This window comes from Quercus suber, unplaced genomic scaffold, assembly GCF_002906115.3.
Source record: "Quercus suber isolate HL8 unplaced genomic scaffold, Cork oak 2.0 scaffold_73, whole genome shotgun sequence".
Lineage (NCBI taxonomy): Eukaryota > Viridiplantae > Streptophyta > Magnoliopsida > Fagales > Fagaceae > Quercus > Quercus suber.
In genome coordinates, this window is record NW_027069538.1 from 926414 (window position 1) to 947355 (window position 20942).

The following is a 20942-nucleotide window of genomic DNA, read 5'->3' on the forward strand; positions in this document are numbered from 1 at the left end:
AAAACATTGGTGTTATTTCCTTGGCATGATTCCTTTCTCCCTCTCTTATGCATTGGCATTTGCTTCTAGGTTTTTTATGTTTGTTTGTTGGTTCTTTTGTTTTCTATAAAAAAAAAAAAATTTTTTAAAAAGGTAAAAATCTAAAAAATACAAAAACAATGTATGTTTGTGTATACTGGTACTTGTGTACCTTGGATGGCCATTGAAATAAGGTTTCTTAACTTTGTATCTCTTGTACCTTAGATGAGCATCTCTATGTACAACTAAGCAATGTGAGCTTTGTGACTCGATTATGTGATTTGTATGATTTGGTTAATCTTTAATTATTCATATCTTTATCACTCTTTTTGATGGAAATGACCAAAAAATTCTAAGAGAAAGGCATAAATAACCATCTCACCATTAAAACTCGTTAATCATAAAACATCTGTGTGCAATTCATAAAAGTCGTGCTAGCACTTGCATAGCATAAACAACATGTTGGGCTTACATAATTGGGTAATTCTTTTCTTTCTTATATAACCATGCATGTTATGCCAATTTATGCATTAAAGAAAAATAAGTAAAGAACATGAAAAGCAAAAAGAATCAAAATGCTTTTAAATATGGTTGCAAGCGAGTTTCTAGGAGATATGGGAGTTATATGATGTACCTCAAAGGTGATTCTTCCTATCAAATAGTTATGATTGTGTGTGGATGTATTTGATTCTCTTATGTCATTACACTTTGTATAATGAGACACTTATGCTTCTTGCAAAAGTTTCACACACAACATGCATACTCTTTGCTACTTTTGATACTATTGTATAGGTACAATATGATTTGGCCATAACAAGGAACACATGTGGTAGTATAAGCTTACTAAACTATCTTAACTTGGTTTTTAAAATAAAAATTGGTTAAACTTGTTTAGTGTGTGTATTGATCAAGGAATGCTTTGCATCTAGAGTTGTTAATGTGTTTGAATGCTTAACATGCTTCTCTGTTGCTTGGTTTGGTGTCTATCTTGGTTGCATTCATCTCATATTGTTTTTCCCTTCTTGAAAAACCTTGTTTCTAGATGCTTGATAGAAGCTTAATAGCAACTCGATACCTTCTCAATCTATCAAGAATTTCTAGGTTTTTCTTGATACCTCTCAGTAGATAGCTCGATCCATCGAGCCTGTTTCTTGATGTCTCTGTTTGCTCAGTAGAAACTTGACACCTCCTCAATACCTTCTCAATCTATCAAGGTGCCTGTTTCTATATATATGCGAGGTTCTACCTATTTGCTTTTTCAATCAAATATCTCGATCCTTTTCTTTTCTCTCTTAATGGTATTTGCTCTAAATCCTCTCTTTCTCTCTTTGTTCATGCATTCCATGCATTTAGACCTAGGTTTTCAAGTTTTTGGGATTTTTTTTGGGTTTTTGAGTTTTTGTGAAAATTTTTAGGTTGGGTTTTGTTGATTTGTTATCACGTGCTCATGCATTGCATTCTTTATCATTATAACAATGTTTCATGCATTTTAGGTTTGTGCAACTGATTATATCTTGTGACTGCTATAGATTTGTTTTTTCACGTAACATGTTCATGCATTACCATGCATTGCACTTCTCTTTTCTTTCTTTCCTAAGCATCTTCTCTGCTGTGTTGCTCTTCTTTCTTTTTTCTTCTCCTAAATTTTCCTGACTATGGCACCCAAAAAGTCTATCCCTTCCAAGAACCCGATCACTCATTGCGGTTCTTCTTCTACTTCTTCTTCTTTTCCCTCTGTTCGTAATAGAGTTCGGTTCCATGATGTGGACTCCCAAAAGGATTTCATTGAGAACTTTTGTGACCAGGCGATTCATTTCCCAGGTCATTCTGTCTGATTTTCCAGACACGCCTCTTCCCCGTGCATTTAACTCTCGAGGTTAGGAACCTTTTTATGAGAAACCCTTGATGTGTCCTAGCATTTTTATGCAGGAGTTCTACTCCAACATACATGCCATCGATACCTCTGTTCCCCCGTTTACTATGGTTTTTCGAGGTACATGTATCGTAGTTACCACGGAGCTCATTTCATATGTACTATGTGTTCCTAAGGTAACTCATCTAGACTATCCTAGTCACCTTTTTCTAAGTACCTTCTCTCATGACAAGTTGGCCTCACTTTTCTATGAGAAATCCATGGTGTGGGGAGATACTCTAAACTTCTCCATAACCGAGTTTGCAAAGGGTCCAAGGATTCTTAATATGGTGATGACCTTTGTTCTCACACCACGACCACACTATAACACTATCATTGAGACTCGTGCATGTTTTCTTCTTTCCCTCCTAGAAGATCTTTTTATAAATTTTCCTTCACATATGATAGTATCTATGATAGATATCTATCCAGACACTTTCACACGTGATAAGTTAATCTTTCCTTTAGCTATCATACACACTTGCACATCACCATTCCATTTTCTCCTTTCTTCTACTATATGGGTGCTATAAGCAAGGAATCTCTACAGAGGAGTGATGCATAACTGGTTGCTAGGCGGCCTCGTGTGGAGCCTACTCCAACTCAGCAGGAGGTGGCTATTTTTCGTGCTACGAAGGATGTTGCTTTTGCCTCTCAACCCTCTTCATCTTCTGCTCCTTCTTCCTCTTTTAGAGTAGAGGCATCTCTTGCTACCATTATGGATCAAATTCAGCATATGTTGTTGATTTTGGTAGTTGTCTTAACCATAGTTCTGATGAGATGTGTCATATGAACACTAGAATTGGTCGCATTGCTCAACGACAGTCTTATCTTGGCGATTTTGCTCCTTCTCCCTCTCCCGAGCTTGCTGAGGAGTCTTTTGATGGTGGAGATGATGAAAGTGATGATGCTTATGGCTTGGAGTATGATGTTGAGGTGACTCCCTCTCATTGATTCACCCTTTGTCACTCATAACAAAAAGAGAGAGTAGTTTTGATTATGAGAGTAGTCACATTCTAAAGGGGAGAGCTAGCACAAAGATATACTAGTTAGGGGGAGATTTTTTTGAGAGATGTAGTGAGGTTTTGCTATATCTTTCTCATTTCATGTACCAAAGTCTTGTGACCACTTTACATACATTGTATTTACTTTATATATATATATATATATATATATGATGTGTGTTTCTTCACCTCTATCTCACATGTGTTGTTTCTTTTCTCTCTTTATACACATGCTTCTTCTTTTATACAACTTGTCTACATTTCACACTTAATGCCTTGATGGATCTTATTTAAGTGTTTCAGCTAAAACAGGTTGCAAGTCTATCATGCCATAATCTCTCTTCTTGCAAAGTTTTTTAAGAGTTCATTGTATTAGTTAGACTTATGTAGTTCTATGAGTAATAGTTATGGAGATTATTATTTATACTTCTCTCATAATTATGCTTATGGTTTAGTCACGGATTTCCAAATGAGGAGATTATTAGGGTCATATTTTCTATGTAATTGGCTTATCCTTTGACAAAACGCATTTTACTTATAAATTCGGTAGATCTGAGTTAGGTTTGATACATATCAAGTGGTTGTATTAAAGACATGGGGATTGATCCAAGAAACAAGTAAAGAAAAGCTATTTTACTGAAGCTCGATAGATAGCTCGAAAAAGGCATCTATCAAGATTTACTAGGCAAGCTCGACACCAGCTTGACACCAGCTTGACACTAGCTTAATCTATCGAGCTTTACGAATTCAGAAATTCCAAATCTGAATTTCGGCCCACGCTGATGTATTTATTTAGGGTTTCTTCTCTCACAATCCTAGACATATACAAGGCTTATTTTAAGATTCGTCACACATGAATACAGAGACTAAGAATTTATTTTCCTTTATGAGAAGCTACTGTATTTGTGTGCCATAGGGTTTTGTAACCAAGTGCTTCCTAATCTTCATCATTTACGAAGTGAAGAACTTGGTAGCGAACAACAATCATTCAAGTTGTTGGAGTTAGTGTAGACACCGCATTTTGTACCCCTTATAACTTGAGCCCTCGTTCCTTAATGATGCCCAAACTCTAAGGCCAAAGGCCAGTTTAGAGCCCAGTCAGATATCAAATTGACTTTAAGAGTATTAAAATAGAATAATATAACTTTTTAAATGAGCAAAAATCTTTTTTTTGGAAATGAAATGACCAAAGTGGCTCTCGGCCCACATACGTGGGCAACAGCCTATGTACGTGGGCCAAAGCATATGTGCGCAACTAGGGTTTCAAAGACAAAAAAAGCAAGTTTTCTACAATAATGGCTGAGGTTTGAAATGAATCTCATATCGTCTTGGAGCCGTCCCAAACCCCATTTTTTCCACTATGTAAAGCCTTACATAGTATATTTTCAAAACACACAGAAATCCCACAGGAAAAATACAAGATTCACTAGAAAATAGTGAATCAAAAAGGAGTTTTTCACAAAACATTATCAAGTCAATTTTGTTTGATTGGGACCTTTTCTGGCCCCAATCCTTATAGTTTAACATTGCTAATCACATTTTTATTTAATCGTGATAGATTTGACTGAGGGGAACGGTCAAAATCAGCTTATAAAGCTTCTCATTTAAGGTATTGAGTCTAACTTTTTCTTTTCATTCCTTTTTCTGTTTTGTCTTTCTTTTTGGTTTTAATCTTATTTGTTTGCTTTATTTATGCTTATATATGTTTGTTTAGGTTAGTTTTATAGTTTTCTTTATATCCTGAACATGTTTGGCTGTTAAAATTAGGATTTTTATTTGTACTCTGTTTTTCTACTTTGCTATTTCTGGGTTAAGGTTTCAAGTAAAGCTGTGCACGCATGCCTTATGCATGCGTACGTGGGCCTCCTCCTACGTATGTAGGTGCTTGGCCTGCGTGCGCAGCCTTCGATATGCGTACGCAGGCTGCTGCCCAAAAACCCTAGTTTAGTCTTCTACTTCTGTCTCATTTTATTTTCATATCTCACATGTTCCAATTAAAGTTTCTTTTTATGTATATGTGTATCTAATGCCTCTGTTTCACATGTTTTATTGTTATTTATCTTTGATATGCTAGATTAGGGTTTCATATCTTGTTTCTTAGTTTGATACCATGAACATGCATTCACATGCCTATGCATGATGCCATAGGTGCTGAGTTGCTGTAAGGTGGGTAAAGGTAAGTCATACATTCACATGAACATGCATATGTGTTGTTATGTTTTGTTTGATGAACATGTACATGTGTTGTTGTGTTACATTTTGTGTTTAATTGATAAATGATGTACTTGCTACCATGATTAAGTTGCTGCCTCATATATGACGTGATAGAGTTTTCACATGTTAGATGAATGCTAGGGTTGTATGTGTATGGTTTGGTTTCTTATGCTTTATGGATGTTTTGGGATGATGATGCCATGTTCTATGCTTACATGTATGCTAGTGTGTGTGTGATTTTAGGACATAAATGTTGAACATGATTTTATCGGGTTTAAGACGTAAAACACAATGATGGGAAGCCAACCTTAGGATTGGGTGGTCTTGAGTGCCTAACACCTTCCCAAGAATGTACCTAAACTCTGAACTCATATCTCTGGTAGTAAGATCAATGGTCCTTCCTCGAACGGACACTATATTCATGGTTCCCAGGCCATTGCAAAACTAGGTGGCAACTCCTCTGTTGTGTCCACAGTTAGTCGCGTATTCGGATCCGTACAAAGGGTTAGTTACAAATTAGAGATTTGTGCATTAAAGGAAAGAAGGCTACTACAAGATCAAGTCCAATTGGGTATTGGAGTGAAGATTCAACTGTAAGTTGGTATTTTGGAATAGGCTAGGGTAGTGGTAAGACTCCTCATACTTGTAACCACTTTAATTATTGATTAGTAGATTCTTAGGAGTAGTGACCTTAAATTCACCCAGTGGTGTTTTTGTCTTGCGAAAAGTTTTCCCCATTTGTCAACAAATCACCATTTCAATTTAATTTCCACTACATTTAGTTTATTTTGTGATTTGTTAGTACTTCCACGATTTACAAGTAATTTGACTTAATTAATCAATTTTAGTAATTAAATTAATTTACCAGGGTCAAGCTATCTTAACCCAACATAAGGTAAAGGCAATTTGCAAGATGATAGTTTGTAAGGTAAAGACAGTTTGCAAGATAAAGTACAGTTTGTAAGATGATAGTTTGCAAGATAAATGATAGGCACGATTTGCAACAATAGGAATTTAATATCTAATCTTGTTTTAAAGGGATTATTATTCTTATATTCATTAACTTCTAATTAATTCCCCTAGAAAAAGGAATCAAATGAACTTTGAAAAAAAAAAAAGGTAGGCTACATGTTTCTTTTTCTCCCATCAAAACACAAAAAATTAAGGCCACACCCATGACACCCACCAGACCATTTTAGAGAGAGAGAGAGAGAGAGAGAGAGAGAGAGAGAGAGATCAACAAGAAAGGGAAATTGTTGTAGTGCTCCACCTAGGGAGAGAGAGAGTCACATCGTCTTCATCGTCTACTCAGCCTACACCACTGCTTGTCCTCCACCCTACTTCCAACGACATGCAATCAGATGGGTCAGATCATTTTCTTTTTTTCTTTTTTCTTTTTTTTTTGAAAGATTGTGTTTTATGATTCTATTGCATTTTTTGTTTTGAGTTTTGTTCAATTGTGTTTTGTTTTACTTAGGAGCTCGAAATAAAGGCTGAAATTTTAATATATTTATGCTAAATTTTTTATTACAATTTATTTTGGTGTGGAAATTTTTGAGAGAAAATGGATTGGAGAATGAATAGTACTCATAAGTGCTAAAATTGAGAAGAAATCAAGAAAGAATTGAGAGGTTGAGGGTTCCTTTCATTTTTTTTCCTGTGAGAAGAAATGGAGAGTGAGACCAAAAACAAATCAAATAAGAGAGAGAAAGAATTAACTAATATAAAAATGAGTTGCTAGAATATTTTAATAGAAGATATTCAATTGCGCTCATTAGTGCTGGTGAGTTACAATATATGAGCAAAGAAGAATTTGAGGTTTAGAGAGACCGTTGGATTGATGTTTTGTGGGTTCACTCTCTAAAATAGAGGGGATTTTATGTTTAGCACTCCTATTGGCTATGCTCTTAGAGCATTCACAGCAGTGAAGGCAAAATTTTAGTTATTTAGCTACACAAAAAGTCACTTTATCTATTTTAGCTACACATATGCTGCAGCAGTGGATCTATTTTAACTTTCAACACAATAAAATAATAGATACATCATAATAAAATAATATAACTACTACAATAAAATAATATATCCTACTACCCAAAAAAAACAACCACAGGACCAACCACAACCACTCTACCATTAGCCACACCCACACCCACCACCAACACAGCAGGAAAAAAAAAAAAAACCACAGCACCACAAAACACGGCATAACCACCGCCAACACAGCACCACAAAACAAACCCACTCTACCATCATCCACACCCACAACCACCACCACCAGTCCACAGCAAGAAAAAAAAAAAAAAACTCACAGCACCACAAAACAAACCCACTCTACCATCAGCCACAGCCAACGCACACCGGAGCACAACCACGACCCAGCAGTGGAGTGGAGGTGAGGGAAGCCACTTCGATCCACAAAGAAAAAAAAAAAAAACTCACAGCACCACAAAACAAACCCACTCTACCATCAGCCACAGCCAACGCACACCGGAGCACAACCACGACCCAGCAGTGGAGTGGAGGTGAGGGAAGCCACTTCGATCCACGAGGCCGGAGGCGATCGGTGGCGTGGGTTTGAGGTGATCGACGCTGGGTAGGGGCTTGGGTCGGCGCTTAGGTCTGAGGTGATCGGCGCTGGGCAGGCGCTTAGGTCGGCGGCAAGTGGAGGAAGGAGGAAAAAAAAATGGCGAAGGAGGAGAGGAGCAACAGGTTGAAACGGGGAAGGAGGAGAAAGAAAAAGTAATAAAATATTCTAATCCTAGTGTGAACACAAAATAAAATAACATTTTTTTTTTAGATGTGAGCTACAGTGCACATCTATTTTTAGATGTGCACTGTAGCGGAGAAGCAAAAAATTTTGCCTATAGCTCCACTGCTGTGAGCTTCTTTTGTGTGCAGTGGTGCTAAAAAATAGCAATATAACTATTTAGCACCATTGCTGTGAATGCTCTTAGAGCATCTCCAATAGGCTCTTTAAAACCAATTTTGGAAAGTAAACACACAAAAAACGCCCTCCAACAGCCTCTCCAACTCCAATTTTTTTTTTTAGAGTTGCTCCACTAGCTCTCTTGACATGTAGCAACTCCAAATCAATATTCTTTCTTAAAAAAATACCCAACTCAATAAAAAATTATTCCTTCTCTCTCATCCTCTGTTTCTCTCTCTCGTTTTTGTCTCTCAAATGTCTCTAAACAAAGTCAAATAATCAAAATACAGAACACAATCTAGTTCTCATAAAACAAATTGTAACAAAGTGAATTAGAACAAGAAAAGAAGGAAGAAAAAAAAGAGAGACAAAAACCGATCTGACCCAACCAGGTTTGCATGCACTTGGTGGTGGGGAGGAGGACCAGTGGCAATGAGTGGATGATCTCCACTGGCCTTTGCAACGGCGACCTCTCTCTCTCAACGATTTCTGTGGGGTAATTTCTTTGATTTTTTCTCTCTCTGTTTGACAATAATGAAACAACAAAAGAATGGGGTTAAGAAAAAAAGGAAAACGTGTGATGTGTGCTTGTGTGGTTGTTCTTAATGATAATATGTATTTTTAGTTTTATTAAGAAAATTAATTATAATTTAATGAATAATAAAAAATAAAAGGAATTTGTCTAATCTGTGTGGTGTATGGTGGACTTTTTTTTAATGAAAAGTATGGTAATTTTTTTTTTTTGTTTTTTAAGTAAGTAATTATAAGTTAATGAATAATAGGAAAAAAAAATGATTGATCTAAACATTTGGTGGACTTTTTTTAATGATAAGTTGTTTTTTAAAGAAATTAATTATAAGTTAATGAATAATTAAAAATAAAAATACCTAAAGAAATATTACCATTTGAGAAATATGATTATTGAAAAATTTGAAAAAGTTATTATTGAAATATAGTTATTGGAAATGAATAGAGAAAGAATAAATGAAGATTAAAAAAAATAAAAAATGAATGAAGAAATAATATTTAAATGAGATGGAAAATATATAAAGAGTATGTTGGAATGTGTATTTGAAAAAGTAGTTAGGTAAAAGGTAAATGTCACTGTTCACTATCTAAATAGTACAAAAATTTAGAGAAGTTATTGGAGATGCTCTTAATATTTGAATTTAGCCAATAAATTCCTAGATTTTAGGTAGTTTTTAGTTTATTACTTGTTCTTGTATATATTTTATTATTATTTTTGGATATTGTCAAGTTGACATTTATAGGATTTATCTCACAGTTGTATTTGATATTATGCTAGATTGCTCAAAGAAAATTCATGATATATGAAATCCTATACCAAGAAAAAGCCAAGAAAATATCACAAGCATTGGTTATTAGTTTCATATGGACTAATTTTAGATTTTTAAAAAGCCTAGTTAATCAATTTCCATATAAACTACAATTGCGACTACTCAACAATGCCAATGCCATTGCAATGCAAGTTTAGGTCACCAATGGCCAAAGTGCAGAAAAGCTAGGAGCAGGGAGGATTTTCATAGGGCTAACTTCTTGTTTAAGAGTTCTATAAGCACTAGTTGCAAGCAAGCATGCTCTAAAAGATTCACTAAAAAATTGAAATAAATCAATTCTTGAGTGGGTTCCATTTGCTCCCATCTTTGCTAATACAACCTATTGTAGATTATTGACATCTATTTTGACCAAATTTTATTTATTTTCTAATCAACCAAACACTCCACAGCCCACATGTGAGTCCCGCGCATGGAACCAATAGATTTATGTGAGAATGGGCAATACATAAGATGTACAAAATAATTTTTCCCTACCTGGTGTGCATTTGGCTCCAAATTAAAAAGTCAGCTTATTTTACTATTGAGCTTATTTTTGCTACTATTCATGGGTCCTACTACACTTTTTGGTACTATTCATGAGTCTCACTATACTATTTTAGCTAACTTTTATCTTTATTTACAATACTTTCATTAAAAAAATTTCAGTTTCAGTTTCATCTATTTTGACCAAATTTTATTCATTTTCTAATCAACCAACAACTCCACAATCCACATGTGAGTCCTGCGCATGGAACCAATAGATTTATGAGAGAATGGGCAATACATTAGATGTACAAAATAATTTTCCCCTACTTGGTGGCATTTGACTCCAAATTAAAAAGCCAGCTTATTTTACTATTTAGCTTATTTTTGCTACTATTCAGCTTATTTTTGCTACTATTCATTTGCCCTACTGCACTTTTTGGTACTATTTATAAGTTTCACTATACTATTTCAGCTAACTTTTATCTTTATTTACAGTACTTTCATCAAAAAAATTTCAATTTCAGCAAAATAAGTAGATCTTAAATATACCCTTGGTAGAACTTGATTCAAAGATGTAAATTAAAATTGAAACATGACATGCTAAAGTAAAGATAAAAAGAGGTTCACCAACATTTTTGCACTTCCTACCTATTATAGTCTCTTTCTAATCAACATCTCTTTTCCCTCTGCCATGATAAAAAAAAGTGCTAAAAAAATATTAAAAAAAAAAAAAAAAAAAAAAACCTCATACAACTAAAGAATTTTTTTTCCCTACACTAAGATGATAAAAAAGAAGAGCTCAAAAAATAAATCTTTTACCCTTAGAGACAGTTCCTACACCAGATTTCACAAAATTAAAAAAAGCAGCACCACATAAACATGGATACAAAGCCATAACAAGTTTAGACCAAAGCAAAACTCTACGAAGCATTTCAACAAACACTTTCTATGCCACCAAAAGTAAATAAATAAATAAATGTTGGAGATTGAGGTTTTGCCTAAATTTAGCACTTTTGATCCCATTCACTTCCAAAAACTATCCAATCAGATCAAATCCAACAAAGACAAAAACTTTTTTTTTAATAAGAAACAAAAATAAAAAATATTCCTCATATTTAACAATTGATAAAGTTTAAATATAAATCAAATCTGAAATTCATGTTCATGTTTTACAGAACCTAAGATTCCAACAAAGTGATACTAAAGGAGTATGATTAAAGCTTGTCCCATTTAATATAAAACAAAGAAAGGGAACAAGAACTTAACCCAATTAATATTGAGCTAAGAAGGTAATTTAAAAATAAAAAATAAAATAAAATAAAAGCAATGAGATAGTTGTGTGGGGACAAATGAAATAGAAATAGAGCTTAAGTGTTGCCAATGTTGCGATGGAAAGAAATGGCAACAAATAGTGATGACCGATGATGATGAACAGGGCAATCCATCTCAGAGAGAGAGAGAGAGAGAGAGAGAGAGAGAGAGTTCCCAAAAATAATGAAATTTGAAAGCTTTTTACCTTGTGAAATCTCTTGCCCACCCGCCAATTCAATTCCCAAATGAAATTTTGAAATTTGAACAGAGGATGGGATTAACAGAAAGGGTTAGAGCATTCACGTCAAAATGCTAAAATGCTATTAATAATAAAAAATACAAAAAAAAAAAAAAAATACACTACATCAAAGAAGTCAAATGCTATAATTTTTGACATCAAGCTACAATGAGCTGCCATCTATAGCAACTCATTATAGCAATAAACTCAAAAAAAAAATAATAATAATAATAATAATAATTAATAAATAACAAATTTAAAAAATTGGCTTCTCTTTCTTTCTCAACAAAACACAATTTCTCTCTCTCCTTTTTTTTTCTCTCTATTCGGTCTCGTCTTTCTTCCTTCTCCCTCCTTTTTTTTCTTTTTTTTTTTTTTTTTTTCCTTCTCACCAACGCCTCTCTTCTCCCTCGCTGGGTTAGTGGTTGGCATCCTTGAGTCGGCGTGGTTGGCATTCTTGGCTAGGGTTGAGATTGGAGAGGTTGGGTTGCTGGTGATGATGTGAAAATCGTCATTGAGTAAGTTCATCTAGATGGATCAACATGAGCTCATCCAGGTTCCTGTAAGGTTTAGGAAAAAGAATAATAGGGTTCTTTCGGGGTGGTCATTGGTGTAGTGCCAACCACGGAGTCTCTGATGATAAAGTCAGTGAATATGGCTTTTGAGATGTAGAGAACTCAATAGTAGAGATTTTAACTGAGTAGAATATTTGTACCTTCTCTTGGATTCTGTAGGTCTATATATATATATATATATTGGCTTTCTTTAGTAGTCGTTGCTCTCCTTAAATGGTAGTTTAAGGAGAGCTTGGGTCACGTCTCTAGTCTTCAATTTGGCCTTGATTAGGGCCCCAATGGTCTTTTTATAGATGTGCAACCATCGAAGTATTAAATGGTAGCTTTCATGACACTCTATCTTCATCTAGATTGGTTTCCTTGGACGAGGGTAATTACTTGGTCCATCAGCTAGGTGGTGGGTGGGTTTTCGTTGGGGTTTTATGGTGGGTTTTGGGTATAGAAACTGATCTAAAGAATAGAAAGAAGAAGGGAAGAAGAATCAGATGTGGTGGCCACTAGAGCTAAATCCTTAAAACATGTGTGATGGCAGTGGGTGGTATTGCTCGATGGGTCTTGGTGGTGTTGCTTAATGGGTATCGCTGGGTTCAGGGGCGTAGCCAGGAATAAATACTTGGGGGGCCGGGTTGTAACAGATATATACTAAATATAATTCTTAAGTCTCTTGGATACAAAATTATCAACTTTCATATATCATCATATACTTGAACATGTTGGGAATTCAATCGAAATTCCAAAACTGTGAGAAACAAAAAAATAGAGAAAACAAAATACCAAAAGAAAAACAATCACATGCACAAGACAGTATTTACGTGGTTCGGCAATATGCCTATGTCTACGGAATTGCAGGGATTTCACTATCATCAAAGAGAATTACAATGTATGGCTACAATATGACTAAAAAATTAACCTGAAAAGAATTTTAAAAAATAAAATTTTAATTAGAAATTTTTTCCTTAGTTATATGGATGCTATTCATACTCAAGAAAAAACAAAATTTCACTATAATTTAAACAATCAAACCCATCAATCATCATCATTCCTATTATTAAAATTTTCCTATATTTTAATTTTTTTTAATACAACTTTAATTAATAATAACCCCTTAAAGGCTTAAACAAAAACAAAAATTAAACACACAATGATTTATACAAAACATAAACCAAACAATTTAACAACTTCTACAGGCACATGATATCTAACTAATCAAAAATTTGTAATATATCAAAATAATTTTACCTGTCTTTGCAGAATCACAAAGTGCAAAAATGGGTGGGCCGTGTGGCAATGCTTATTTGGCTACAACTTTAGACATTCTTCCCTTCAAGACTCATCAGTCATCGCAAACAAATTGAAACAATCTCCTTATCATTGGTTAGTGACCATCCAAGGCTTGATAGATAGACATTTCTTTCTTGCCTTTCCAAGTTCTTTACTTGAAACAAAGTGCTCACACAATCCAACAAAAACAGCAACATGTAACTGCAATGGAAGCACCCTTTTCTATTTCATTTTGGTAATTAAAAAAAAAAATAGCAATAACAAAAACAAAAACACCTTCTTTCTCTCTCTCTCTCTCTCTCTCTCTCTCTCTCTCTCTCTCTCTCTCTCTCTCTCTTTCTCTAACCAATTAGTAAAGTCTATTATCATCAAGTAAGAAATTTGGGGCTCAACCCCACTTACACCAAAAACCAATTAGCACATTCATTTTATTTATCAAAAAATTAAATTAAGTAGCTTCTTAGACACAACTCATACTCAATTAAACTCCACAGAGTCTTATATCTAACTACTTCAAGAAGATTGTGACCACTGGTTATATCCATAATCATAATTCATAAACAACCATTTTATCTTGACTAATCTAAGACAACAAATGCACTTAATTGTTGTTGAACGTCACTCCTATATTCCCAGTCAACCATCTCAATATCCCCAAAAAATGATTTTTCACTAAAAAAAAATTGATTTAAAACCTTTTATTTGCTGATATCATACATTTCAAATTGACTAATCCAATTTTATATCCTAAAAGCAATTCCCATTTATTTTATTTTCTGTTACTGCTAATTTTTATTTTTATTTTTTAATCTTTTGAAAAAATAAAACAGAGAACACCCACATAACCCTGTAAATTTAGCATAACACAAACAAATTTACAATTTATTAGCAAAATTCCTTAAGACCCAGTTCGAATATTAGCAATACAATACATTAAAACTCTAAATAAATTGTAATTAATTCAAACAAAAGCCACAAAGCTTTAAACAAATAAGAAAAACTAGACCATAGAAATCGACAGAGAGAGAGAGAGAAAGAAAGAGATGTACCATAGCGAATTGGGTCATGCTCATGTTAAAGCAGTGCAACAAAACTCAAAATGAATTTTTGGGAAAGCGTGATACGAGCCGTTGTGTGAGAGAGAGATATTGTTGATTGAAGGTGTACAAAGATTCTAAAGATACAAATATATATATATATATATATACACATATATATTCTTTTTTTTTTTTTTTTCTCAGCAAAAANTCATACTCAATTAAACTCCACAGAGTTTTATATCTAACTACTTCAAGAAGATTGTGACCACTGGTTATATCCATAATCATAATTCATAAACAACCATTTTATCTTGACTAATCTAAGACAACAAATGCACTTAATTGTTGTTGAACGTCACTCCTATATTCCCAGTCAACCATCTCAATATCCCCAAAAAATGATTTTTCACTAAAAAAAAATTGATTTAAAACCTTTTATTTGCTGATATCATACATTTCAAATTGACTAATCCAATTTTATATCCTAAAAGCAATTCCCATTTATTTTATTTTCTGTTACTGCTAATTTTTATTTTTATTTTTTAATCTTTTGAAAAAATAAAACAGAGAACACCCACATAACCCTGTAAATTTAGCATAACACAAACAAATTTACAATTTATTAGCAAAATTCCTTAAGACCCAGTTCGAATATTAGCAATACAATACATTAAAACTCTAAATAAATTGTAATTAATTCAAACAAAAGCCACAAAGCTTTAAACAAATAAGAAAAACTAGACCATAGAAATCGACAGAGAGAGAGAGAGAAAGAAAGAGATGTACCATAGCGAATTGGGTCATGCTCATGTTAAAGCAGTGCAACAAAACTCAAAATGAATTTTTGGGAAAGCGTGATACGAGCCGTTGTGTGAGAGAGAGATATTGTTGATTGAAGGTGTACAAAGATTCTAAAGATACAAATATATATATATATATATATACACATATATATTCTTTTTTTTTTTTTTTTTCTCAGCAAAAAAAAAAAAAGGCGTACAAAGATTCTGAGATACAAACACAATACGGGAAATTTCTTAGCTGTAGTCGCAGCCAATAGAGAGAAGACACGTCACTAAAAAGAAATATATGACATCAGTTTACTTGCCGCATCATTCTAACTCAACTACAAAAACATAGCATTTAACATTTCAAAATATTATTTTATCTATTTTAACATTTCACTTTAAAATACACCTAACATAAAAAAGTTTTATTTTTTTACTACTTCATTAAAATATTATTTTTTATTATATTTTATTCTTACCACCCACTTGATGTCACCACCCAAGCCTCCACAAACCCACATAGCCAATGGCCTCAACCCACCAACACAACCAACCTCAATGCATCGCCCTCAAACCACGGCACAACCAACCACCGGCCTCAATCCACAGCACAACCCATGGCACAACCATCGCTTTCTCCCTCTCATCTCTCTCGACCTCAACCTACAGCACACCAACCACCGAACCCACCATTGTTACTTAGTAACCCAGCCAGGGGCGGAGCCACGTTGTCCCCTGGGGGGCCGTGGCCCCTGCAAAAAAAAAAATTTCCAACACAACAGGTATAAAATTTTTTGGGCCCCCCCACTCTTGGACATCCGGCCCCCCATATTTCTCCCACTCCCAATTATAGTTTAGGCCTCTATTCTCCTAGGCTCCCACTATTAGTTTTAGGCCTCTCACACTCCAAATAAAACACAAAGTTGGCCCACTAACATTTAAATACTAAAATCCAAACACATAACTTCTCCATCTCAAAAACCCACCCACAGTCCCCCACAAAATCCCTTATTATTTTCTTTTCTGTCTTCTGTGATACACTTCCCAATACCGCCTACCAGCCCCCAAAACTCAACAGCATCAGTCCTCCAGTCCGAAAAAAAAAAAAAAAAATCCTGACCAATTTTTTCTTTCTTCTTGCTTTCTAAAACAAATCACTCAGTGTAGTTCATTGTCAAATTTTAGGATTTGGAACTTGGTGACTGCCTGGTGAAGTGGAAAGTTTTCTTCTCTTATTTAAGCACTAGACGTTCATCTATTTTCTGTGTCTTCTTTTGATTTTCCTCAACTATCTACACCTAAATATTCACATGCTTTTTATATTTTCATAAATTTTTAGAGAAATATATGATTGAAGGAATTGGGATGGAGATAATTGATCTCCGAAGCTCCATGTTTTTTGACAACTAGAAACGAAAACAAGAAATGGGTTTTACTGATCAGTTGGTTTAGAACACAGAAGAAAGATTGTGCCTTTCTATGAACATGAAAATGTTTTTTTTTTCTTTTTTCAGCAAATAAAAATAAAAATAATAGCTAATGGGAAATCCACATTGTGCATATGAAGTTTTATTATTATTATTATTATTATTATTATTATTTATTTATTTATTTTTGTGATGGGTAAAGATGTATAGATAGAAATAATATTACACTGGGATCAGGGGCACAGTTGTAGTAAACTAGCTATATACTTGATACTCGACTGTGAGCTGTCTAGTGTACACTTATGATCATGTACATATGCAATGAATCCTTAGTCTACAATGCAAAAAGGTCAGCTTTCATCTGATGACGCTCAATAAAATGCTGACAAGCATTGATTTGTTATTCACAAAATTGACACTTCTTCCCTCCCAGACATCCACCTATTTCATTCCTACCATAAAGTCCACATGATATGTAATGGAACATCATTCCAAACCCCAGCTTTTATAGAGTTAGACTTCCTTCTACAGGAATGCAGTGGCTCCTCAACCTACTTTGGCATCACCCAATTGACTGTGAACAACACAAATATGAAAGCTCACAGTTTCCTAGTGAATGAGCAATGTAATTAAAAATGGTTTCTGGTCTCACTGTTTGGTTTGCTCATAAACACACGTGCCCACCTCTATCTTAATAAGAGATTATCAACTGTAAAAATTTTCCCCAAAGCCATTGTCCATACAAAAAATGCCACATTTGAAGGTGGCTAAGTGTCATCATTCTCTAAATAATTTTCCAAGGAAAAGCTGTACTATAAGTCCCTTCTCAAACCCTCATAATAAGATCGGAAATAAAATTACTGTGCATGTTTAGCTTCAAACCAGCTTTGTCTTTCATTACACTCTCTATCTTAATAGAATATACCTTCATTTTATGGTGGAGATCAAGCTTTGTAAATGCCAGCAAGGAGTTAGATATTTGAGGTTATGTCATCTTACAATGCCCTTAGGGGTTCCACAGGCCACTATTTTCCATGGAGGAGCATTTGGGGTGCTAGGGTGCCATGGAATGTGGAATTTTGTTGTGTGGGCAACAACTTTAGGGAGATTTTTGACGATTGATAATCGCCACAAGAGGCACTTATTGATTGTTGGTTGGTGTTGTATGTGTAAAAGTAGTGGGGAATTTGTTGCACATTCTCTGCTTCATTGATATTACAACAGATATTTGGTCTTTTGTTTTTGCATTGTTTGGGATAGTTTCGGTGATAATATAATTTGTGATTGAGCTCATGTAATGTTGGCAACGATGATTCCATCTCCATAGGGCTGCTAAGGTTTCACAAGCCATACTTTACTATGTTATGTGGAATCTTTGGTTCGAAAGAAATAGGATGCTTTTTGATGTGTTGAACAGCCTAATTTTGGAATCAAAGAGTTTCTTTTGAGGTCCTTGTATGATTGGTTGACTGCCTTCGGTGGCATTCTGTTGTCATTCATTGATTTTATAGAAAAAAAAAAAAAAAAAAAAAAAAAAGTCTTTGTGCTTGTATTCTTTGGAAAGGGATTGTTTCATATCTTTTATATGTGACCGTCCCTTTTCCTTTTCAATAAAATTACTAATAAAAAAGAATGTAACAAATTGAAAAGAGTGTTAATCTACTCCAAGTCCCAATCCTGAACCTGCCTCCCAAAATTGGGATTCCCCTTATTTTATATCTTTATTTCCTATTCTTGCTTCTCAAAATTGGGATTCCACTTATTTTATATCTTTATTTCCTATTCCTACTTTTGCGGCTAACCGAATTGAGAAACTTTAGAGGAATTTCTTATGGGGGTGGCATTGGTGATGAACCAAAATTTCATTTGGTTAAATGGGCTACTATTTGCACTCCCATTGCTTCGGGTGGTTTAGGGATAAGAAAGGTAAGACTTTTTAATGAAGCTTTGCTTGAGAAGTGGCTATGGAGATTTGGGATGGAGAGGGCTGCCCTTTGGAGGCAAGTGATAGCAGTGAAATATGGCTGTGGATGGGGTAGCTGGTGTACTAGGCCTACTAATGGTCCATATGGTGTTGGCTTGTGGAAAAATATTAGTCAAGGACGGCCTTCTTTTTCTTGCCACATTCTATATGATATTGGGGATGGGTCTAGGGTGAAATTTTGGCAAGACCGTAGGTGTGGTGAAACATCTCTTGCAGTTAGCTATCTTGAATTGTTTAGATTTTGCCGAGATCAGGATGTTAGTGTGGCTGAGATTATGAAGTTTGATAACGGAACCCTGTTTTGGGATATAAGTTTCCTTACAGGTGTGCATGCTCGAGAACTAGAGGCACTGGCCGGTTTTCTGGATACCATATATGGTGCTTTGGTGAAAGGGTGTGGTGAGGATAAGATGTGCTGGAAATCTGACAGAGAGAAGGGCTTCACGGTTAAGGATTATTACAATCTCTTAGTAGGCTCTAATGACTACTGCTTTCCTTGGAAAAGCATTTGGAAACAGAAAATTCCTTCTTGAGTAGCTTTCTTTGTTTGGACTGCTGCTTTAGGGAAATGCTTAACGATTGACAATTTACGAAAAAGGAAAGTTTGGATATTGGATTGGTGCTATATGTGCAAGTGTAATGGTGAATCGGTTGATCATCTTTTTCTTCATTGTCTGGTTGCAATGGATATGTGGACTATGGTGTTTGGTTTGTTTGGAATGAGCTGGGTTATGCCACAATCTATAGTGGGGTTTCTAGCATGTTGGCAAGGCAGATTTGGCTGTCATCAAAATGGGTATATATAGTTGATGGTTCCTCATTACTTTATTGTGGTGCCTTTGGAGGGAGAGAAATAGTCGGTGCTTTGAAGATAAGGAGAGATTCATATCAGACTTGAAACTATTTTTCTTTAGAACTTTAATGGATTGGTTGGCTGCTTTGCGGAACCAATCATTTTTATCTTTTCTTGATTTCTTAGATGCTTGTAATTTTTGTTCCTGATTGTTTGACCCCTTATACACTCCCTATGTACTAGGGTGTTCCCCTTTTAAGATATCAATAAACTCTTTACCTATCAAAAAGAAAAAAAAAAGGATTCCAATTTGTAACCCTTGTTAACCTCCAGATAATCACATGCTCTTGCTAATTTGTTTATGCACTTTTAAACAACTTCAGAAATAATCTTTCAAGTTTTAATACCTCATCTGTTCACCATAATTCAAACTAGAACCACACATTCCTTCTGCCCTGAATTCTAATTTAATCCTCCTGCTGCCCTAATTCCAGTACAAATTCCAATCCTTTGTGAGTAATTGACTAAGCTTGAAGTCCCACCTCCTTCTAGCTCTCCTTATTTCACCACCACCAAGCACCTCCAAAGGTGATCAATCTCATTAGTGAAGCTGCCATAGCCATTTTCCTAACAAAGCAAAGTTGAAGGTACACAACTTCCTAATACCCAAGCCTCTACACACAACAGAGAATACACCAACTTCCAATTGACCAAATGAATTTTCCCACCCTCTCCCATGCCTCCCAAAGGAAATCACATTGTAATTTTGCCAGCCTTTATGCCACACTTACCGACATTGTGAATGGGGACATGAAATAAGCAGTAAGCTCATCAAAGTGCTCTTTATGGGCATGAGTCTTCACCCTTTCAAGAGAGACGTTTTCTTCCATTGATGCAGCCATGGAAGATTAATTTGTTACTACTTTGCAAAGTTGTCTCAAGACTTATTTTATGGGCTCACATGTGAAGTCCTATTAAAGTAAAGTTGTGTGGTTTTAAAGGTCTAGTTGTGTGTGTCCTATGGGTTAGCTCTATTATGTGGGTGATCAGATGTAGTGGGTGATGCCATTGACTGTAGCAACTCTATTATGTGGTTGGAAGTTGGTTTCGGAAACGGTCCTTGGATGTATGTAATCTAATGCCGGCATGCTTGATGTGGATAGTGCGGAAGGAATGGAATAGTTGTATGTTTGAGGATGTTGAGAGATCTCTTGATCAATTGAAACCCTTGTTGATTCATACTTTGTTTGATTTGGTCTTGGGCATGGGGTTTTACGCTTTGTACATCCATTTTGCGAGTCCAAAACTCTTTTAGATCCTCTATCCAGTGTTCTTGTAATTTTTTTATATACTTTGTGTTCACCATTGTAAGCATTGTTAGAATTATGTTTAAATGAGTAAATTCATTATTTCTTAACAGCTTAAGTTTTTGGGACAATTGGTAATTTAACCTTGTATTAGAGTAGGAGGCCCTGAGATTAATCCTTGTTTTCACTTTACTTTCCATTTAAATTGTTAAAAGTTCCATGTGTTGGGCCCTAGCCCTACTTCTTAAGGGGGAGTTTTTGCTTACATGCAAGGTGGATGTTAGAATTATGGTTAAGTAGT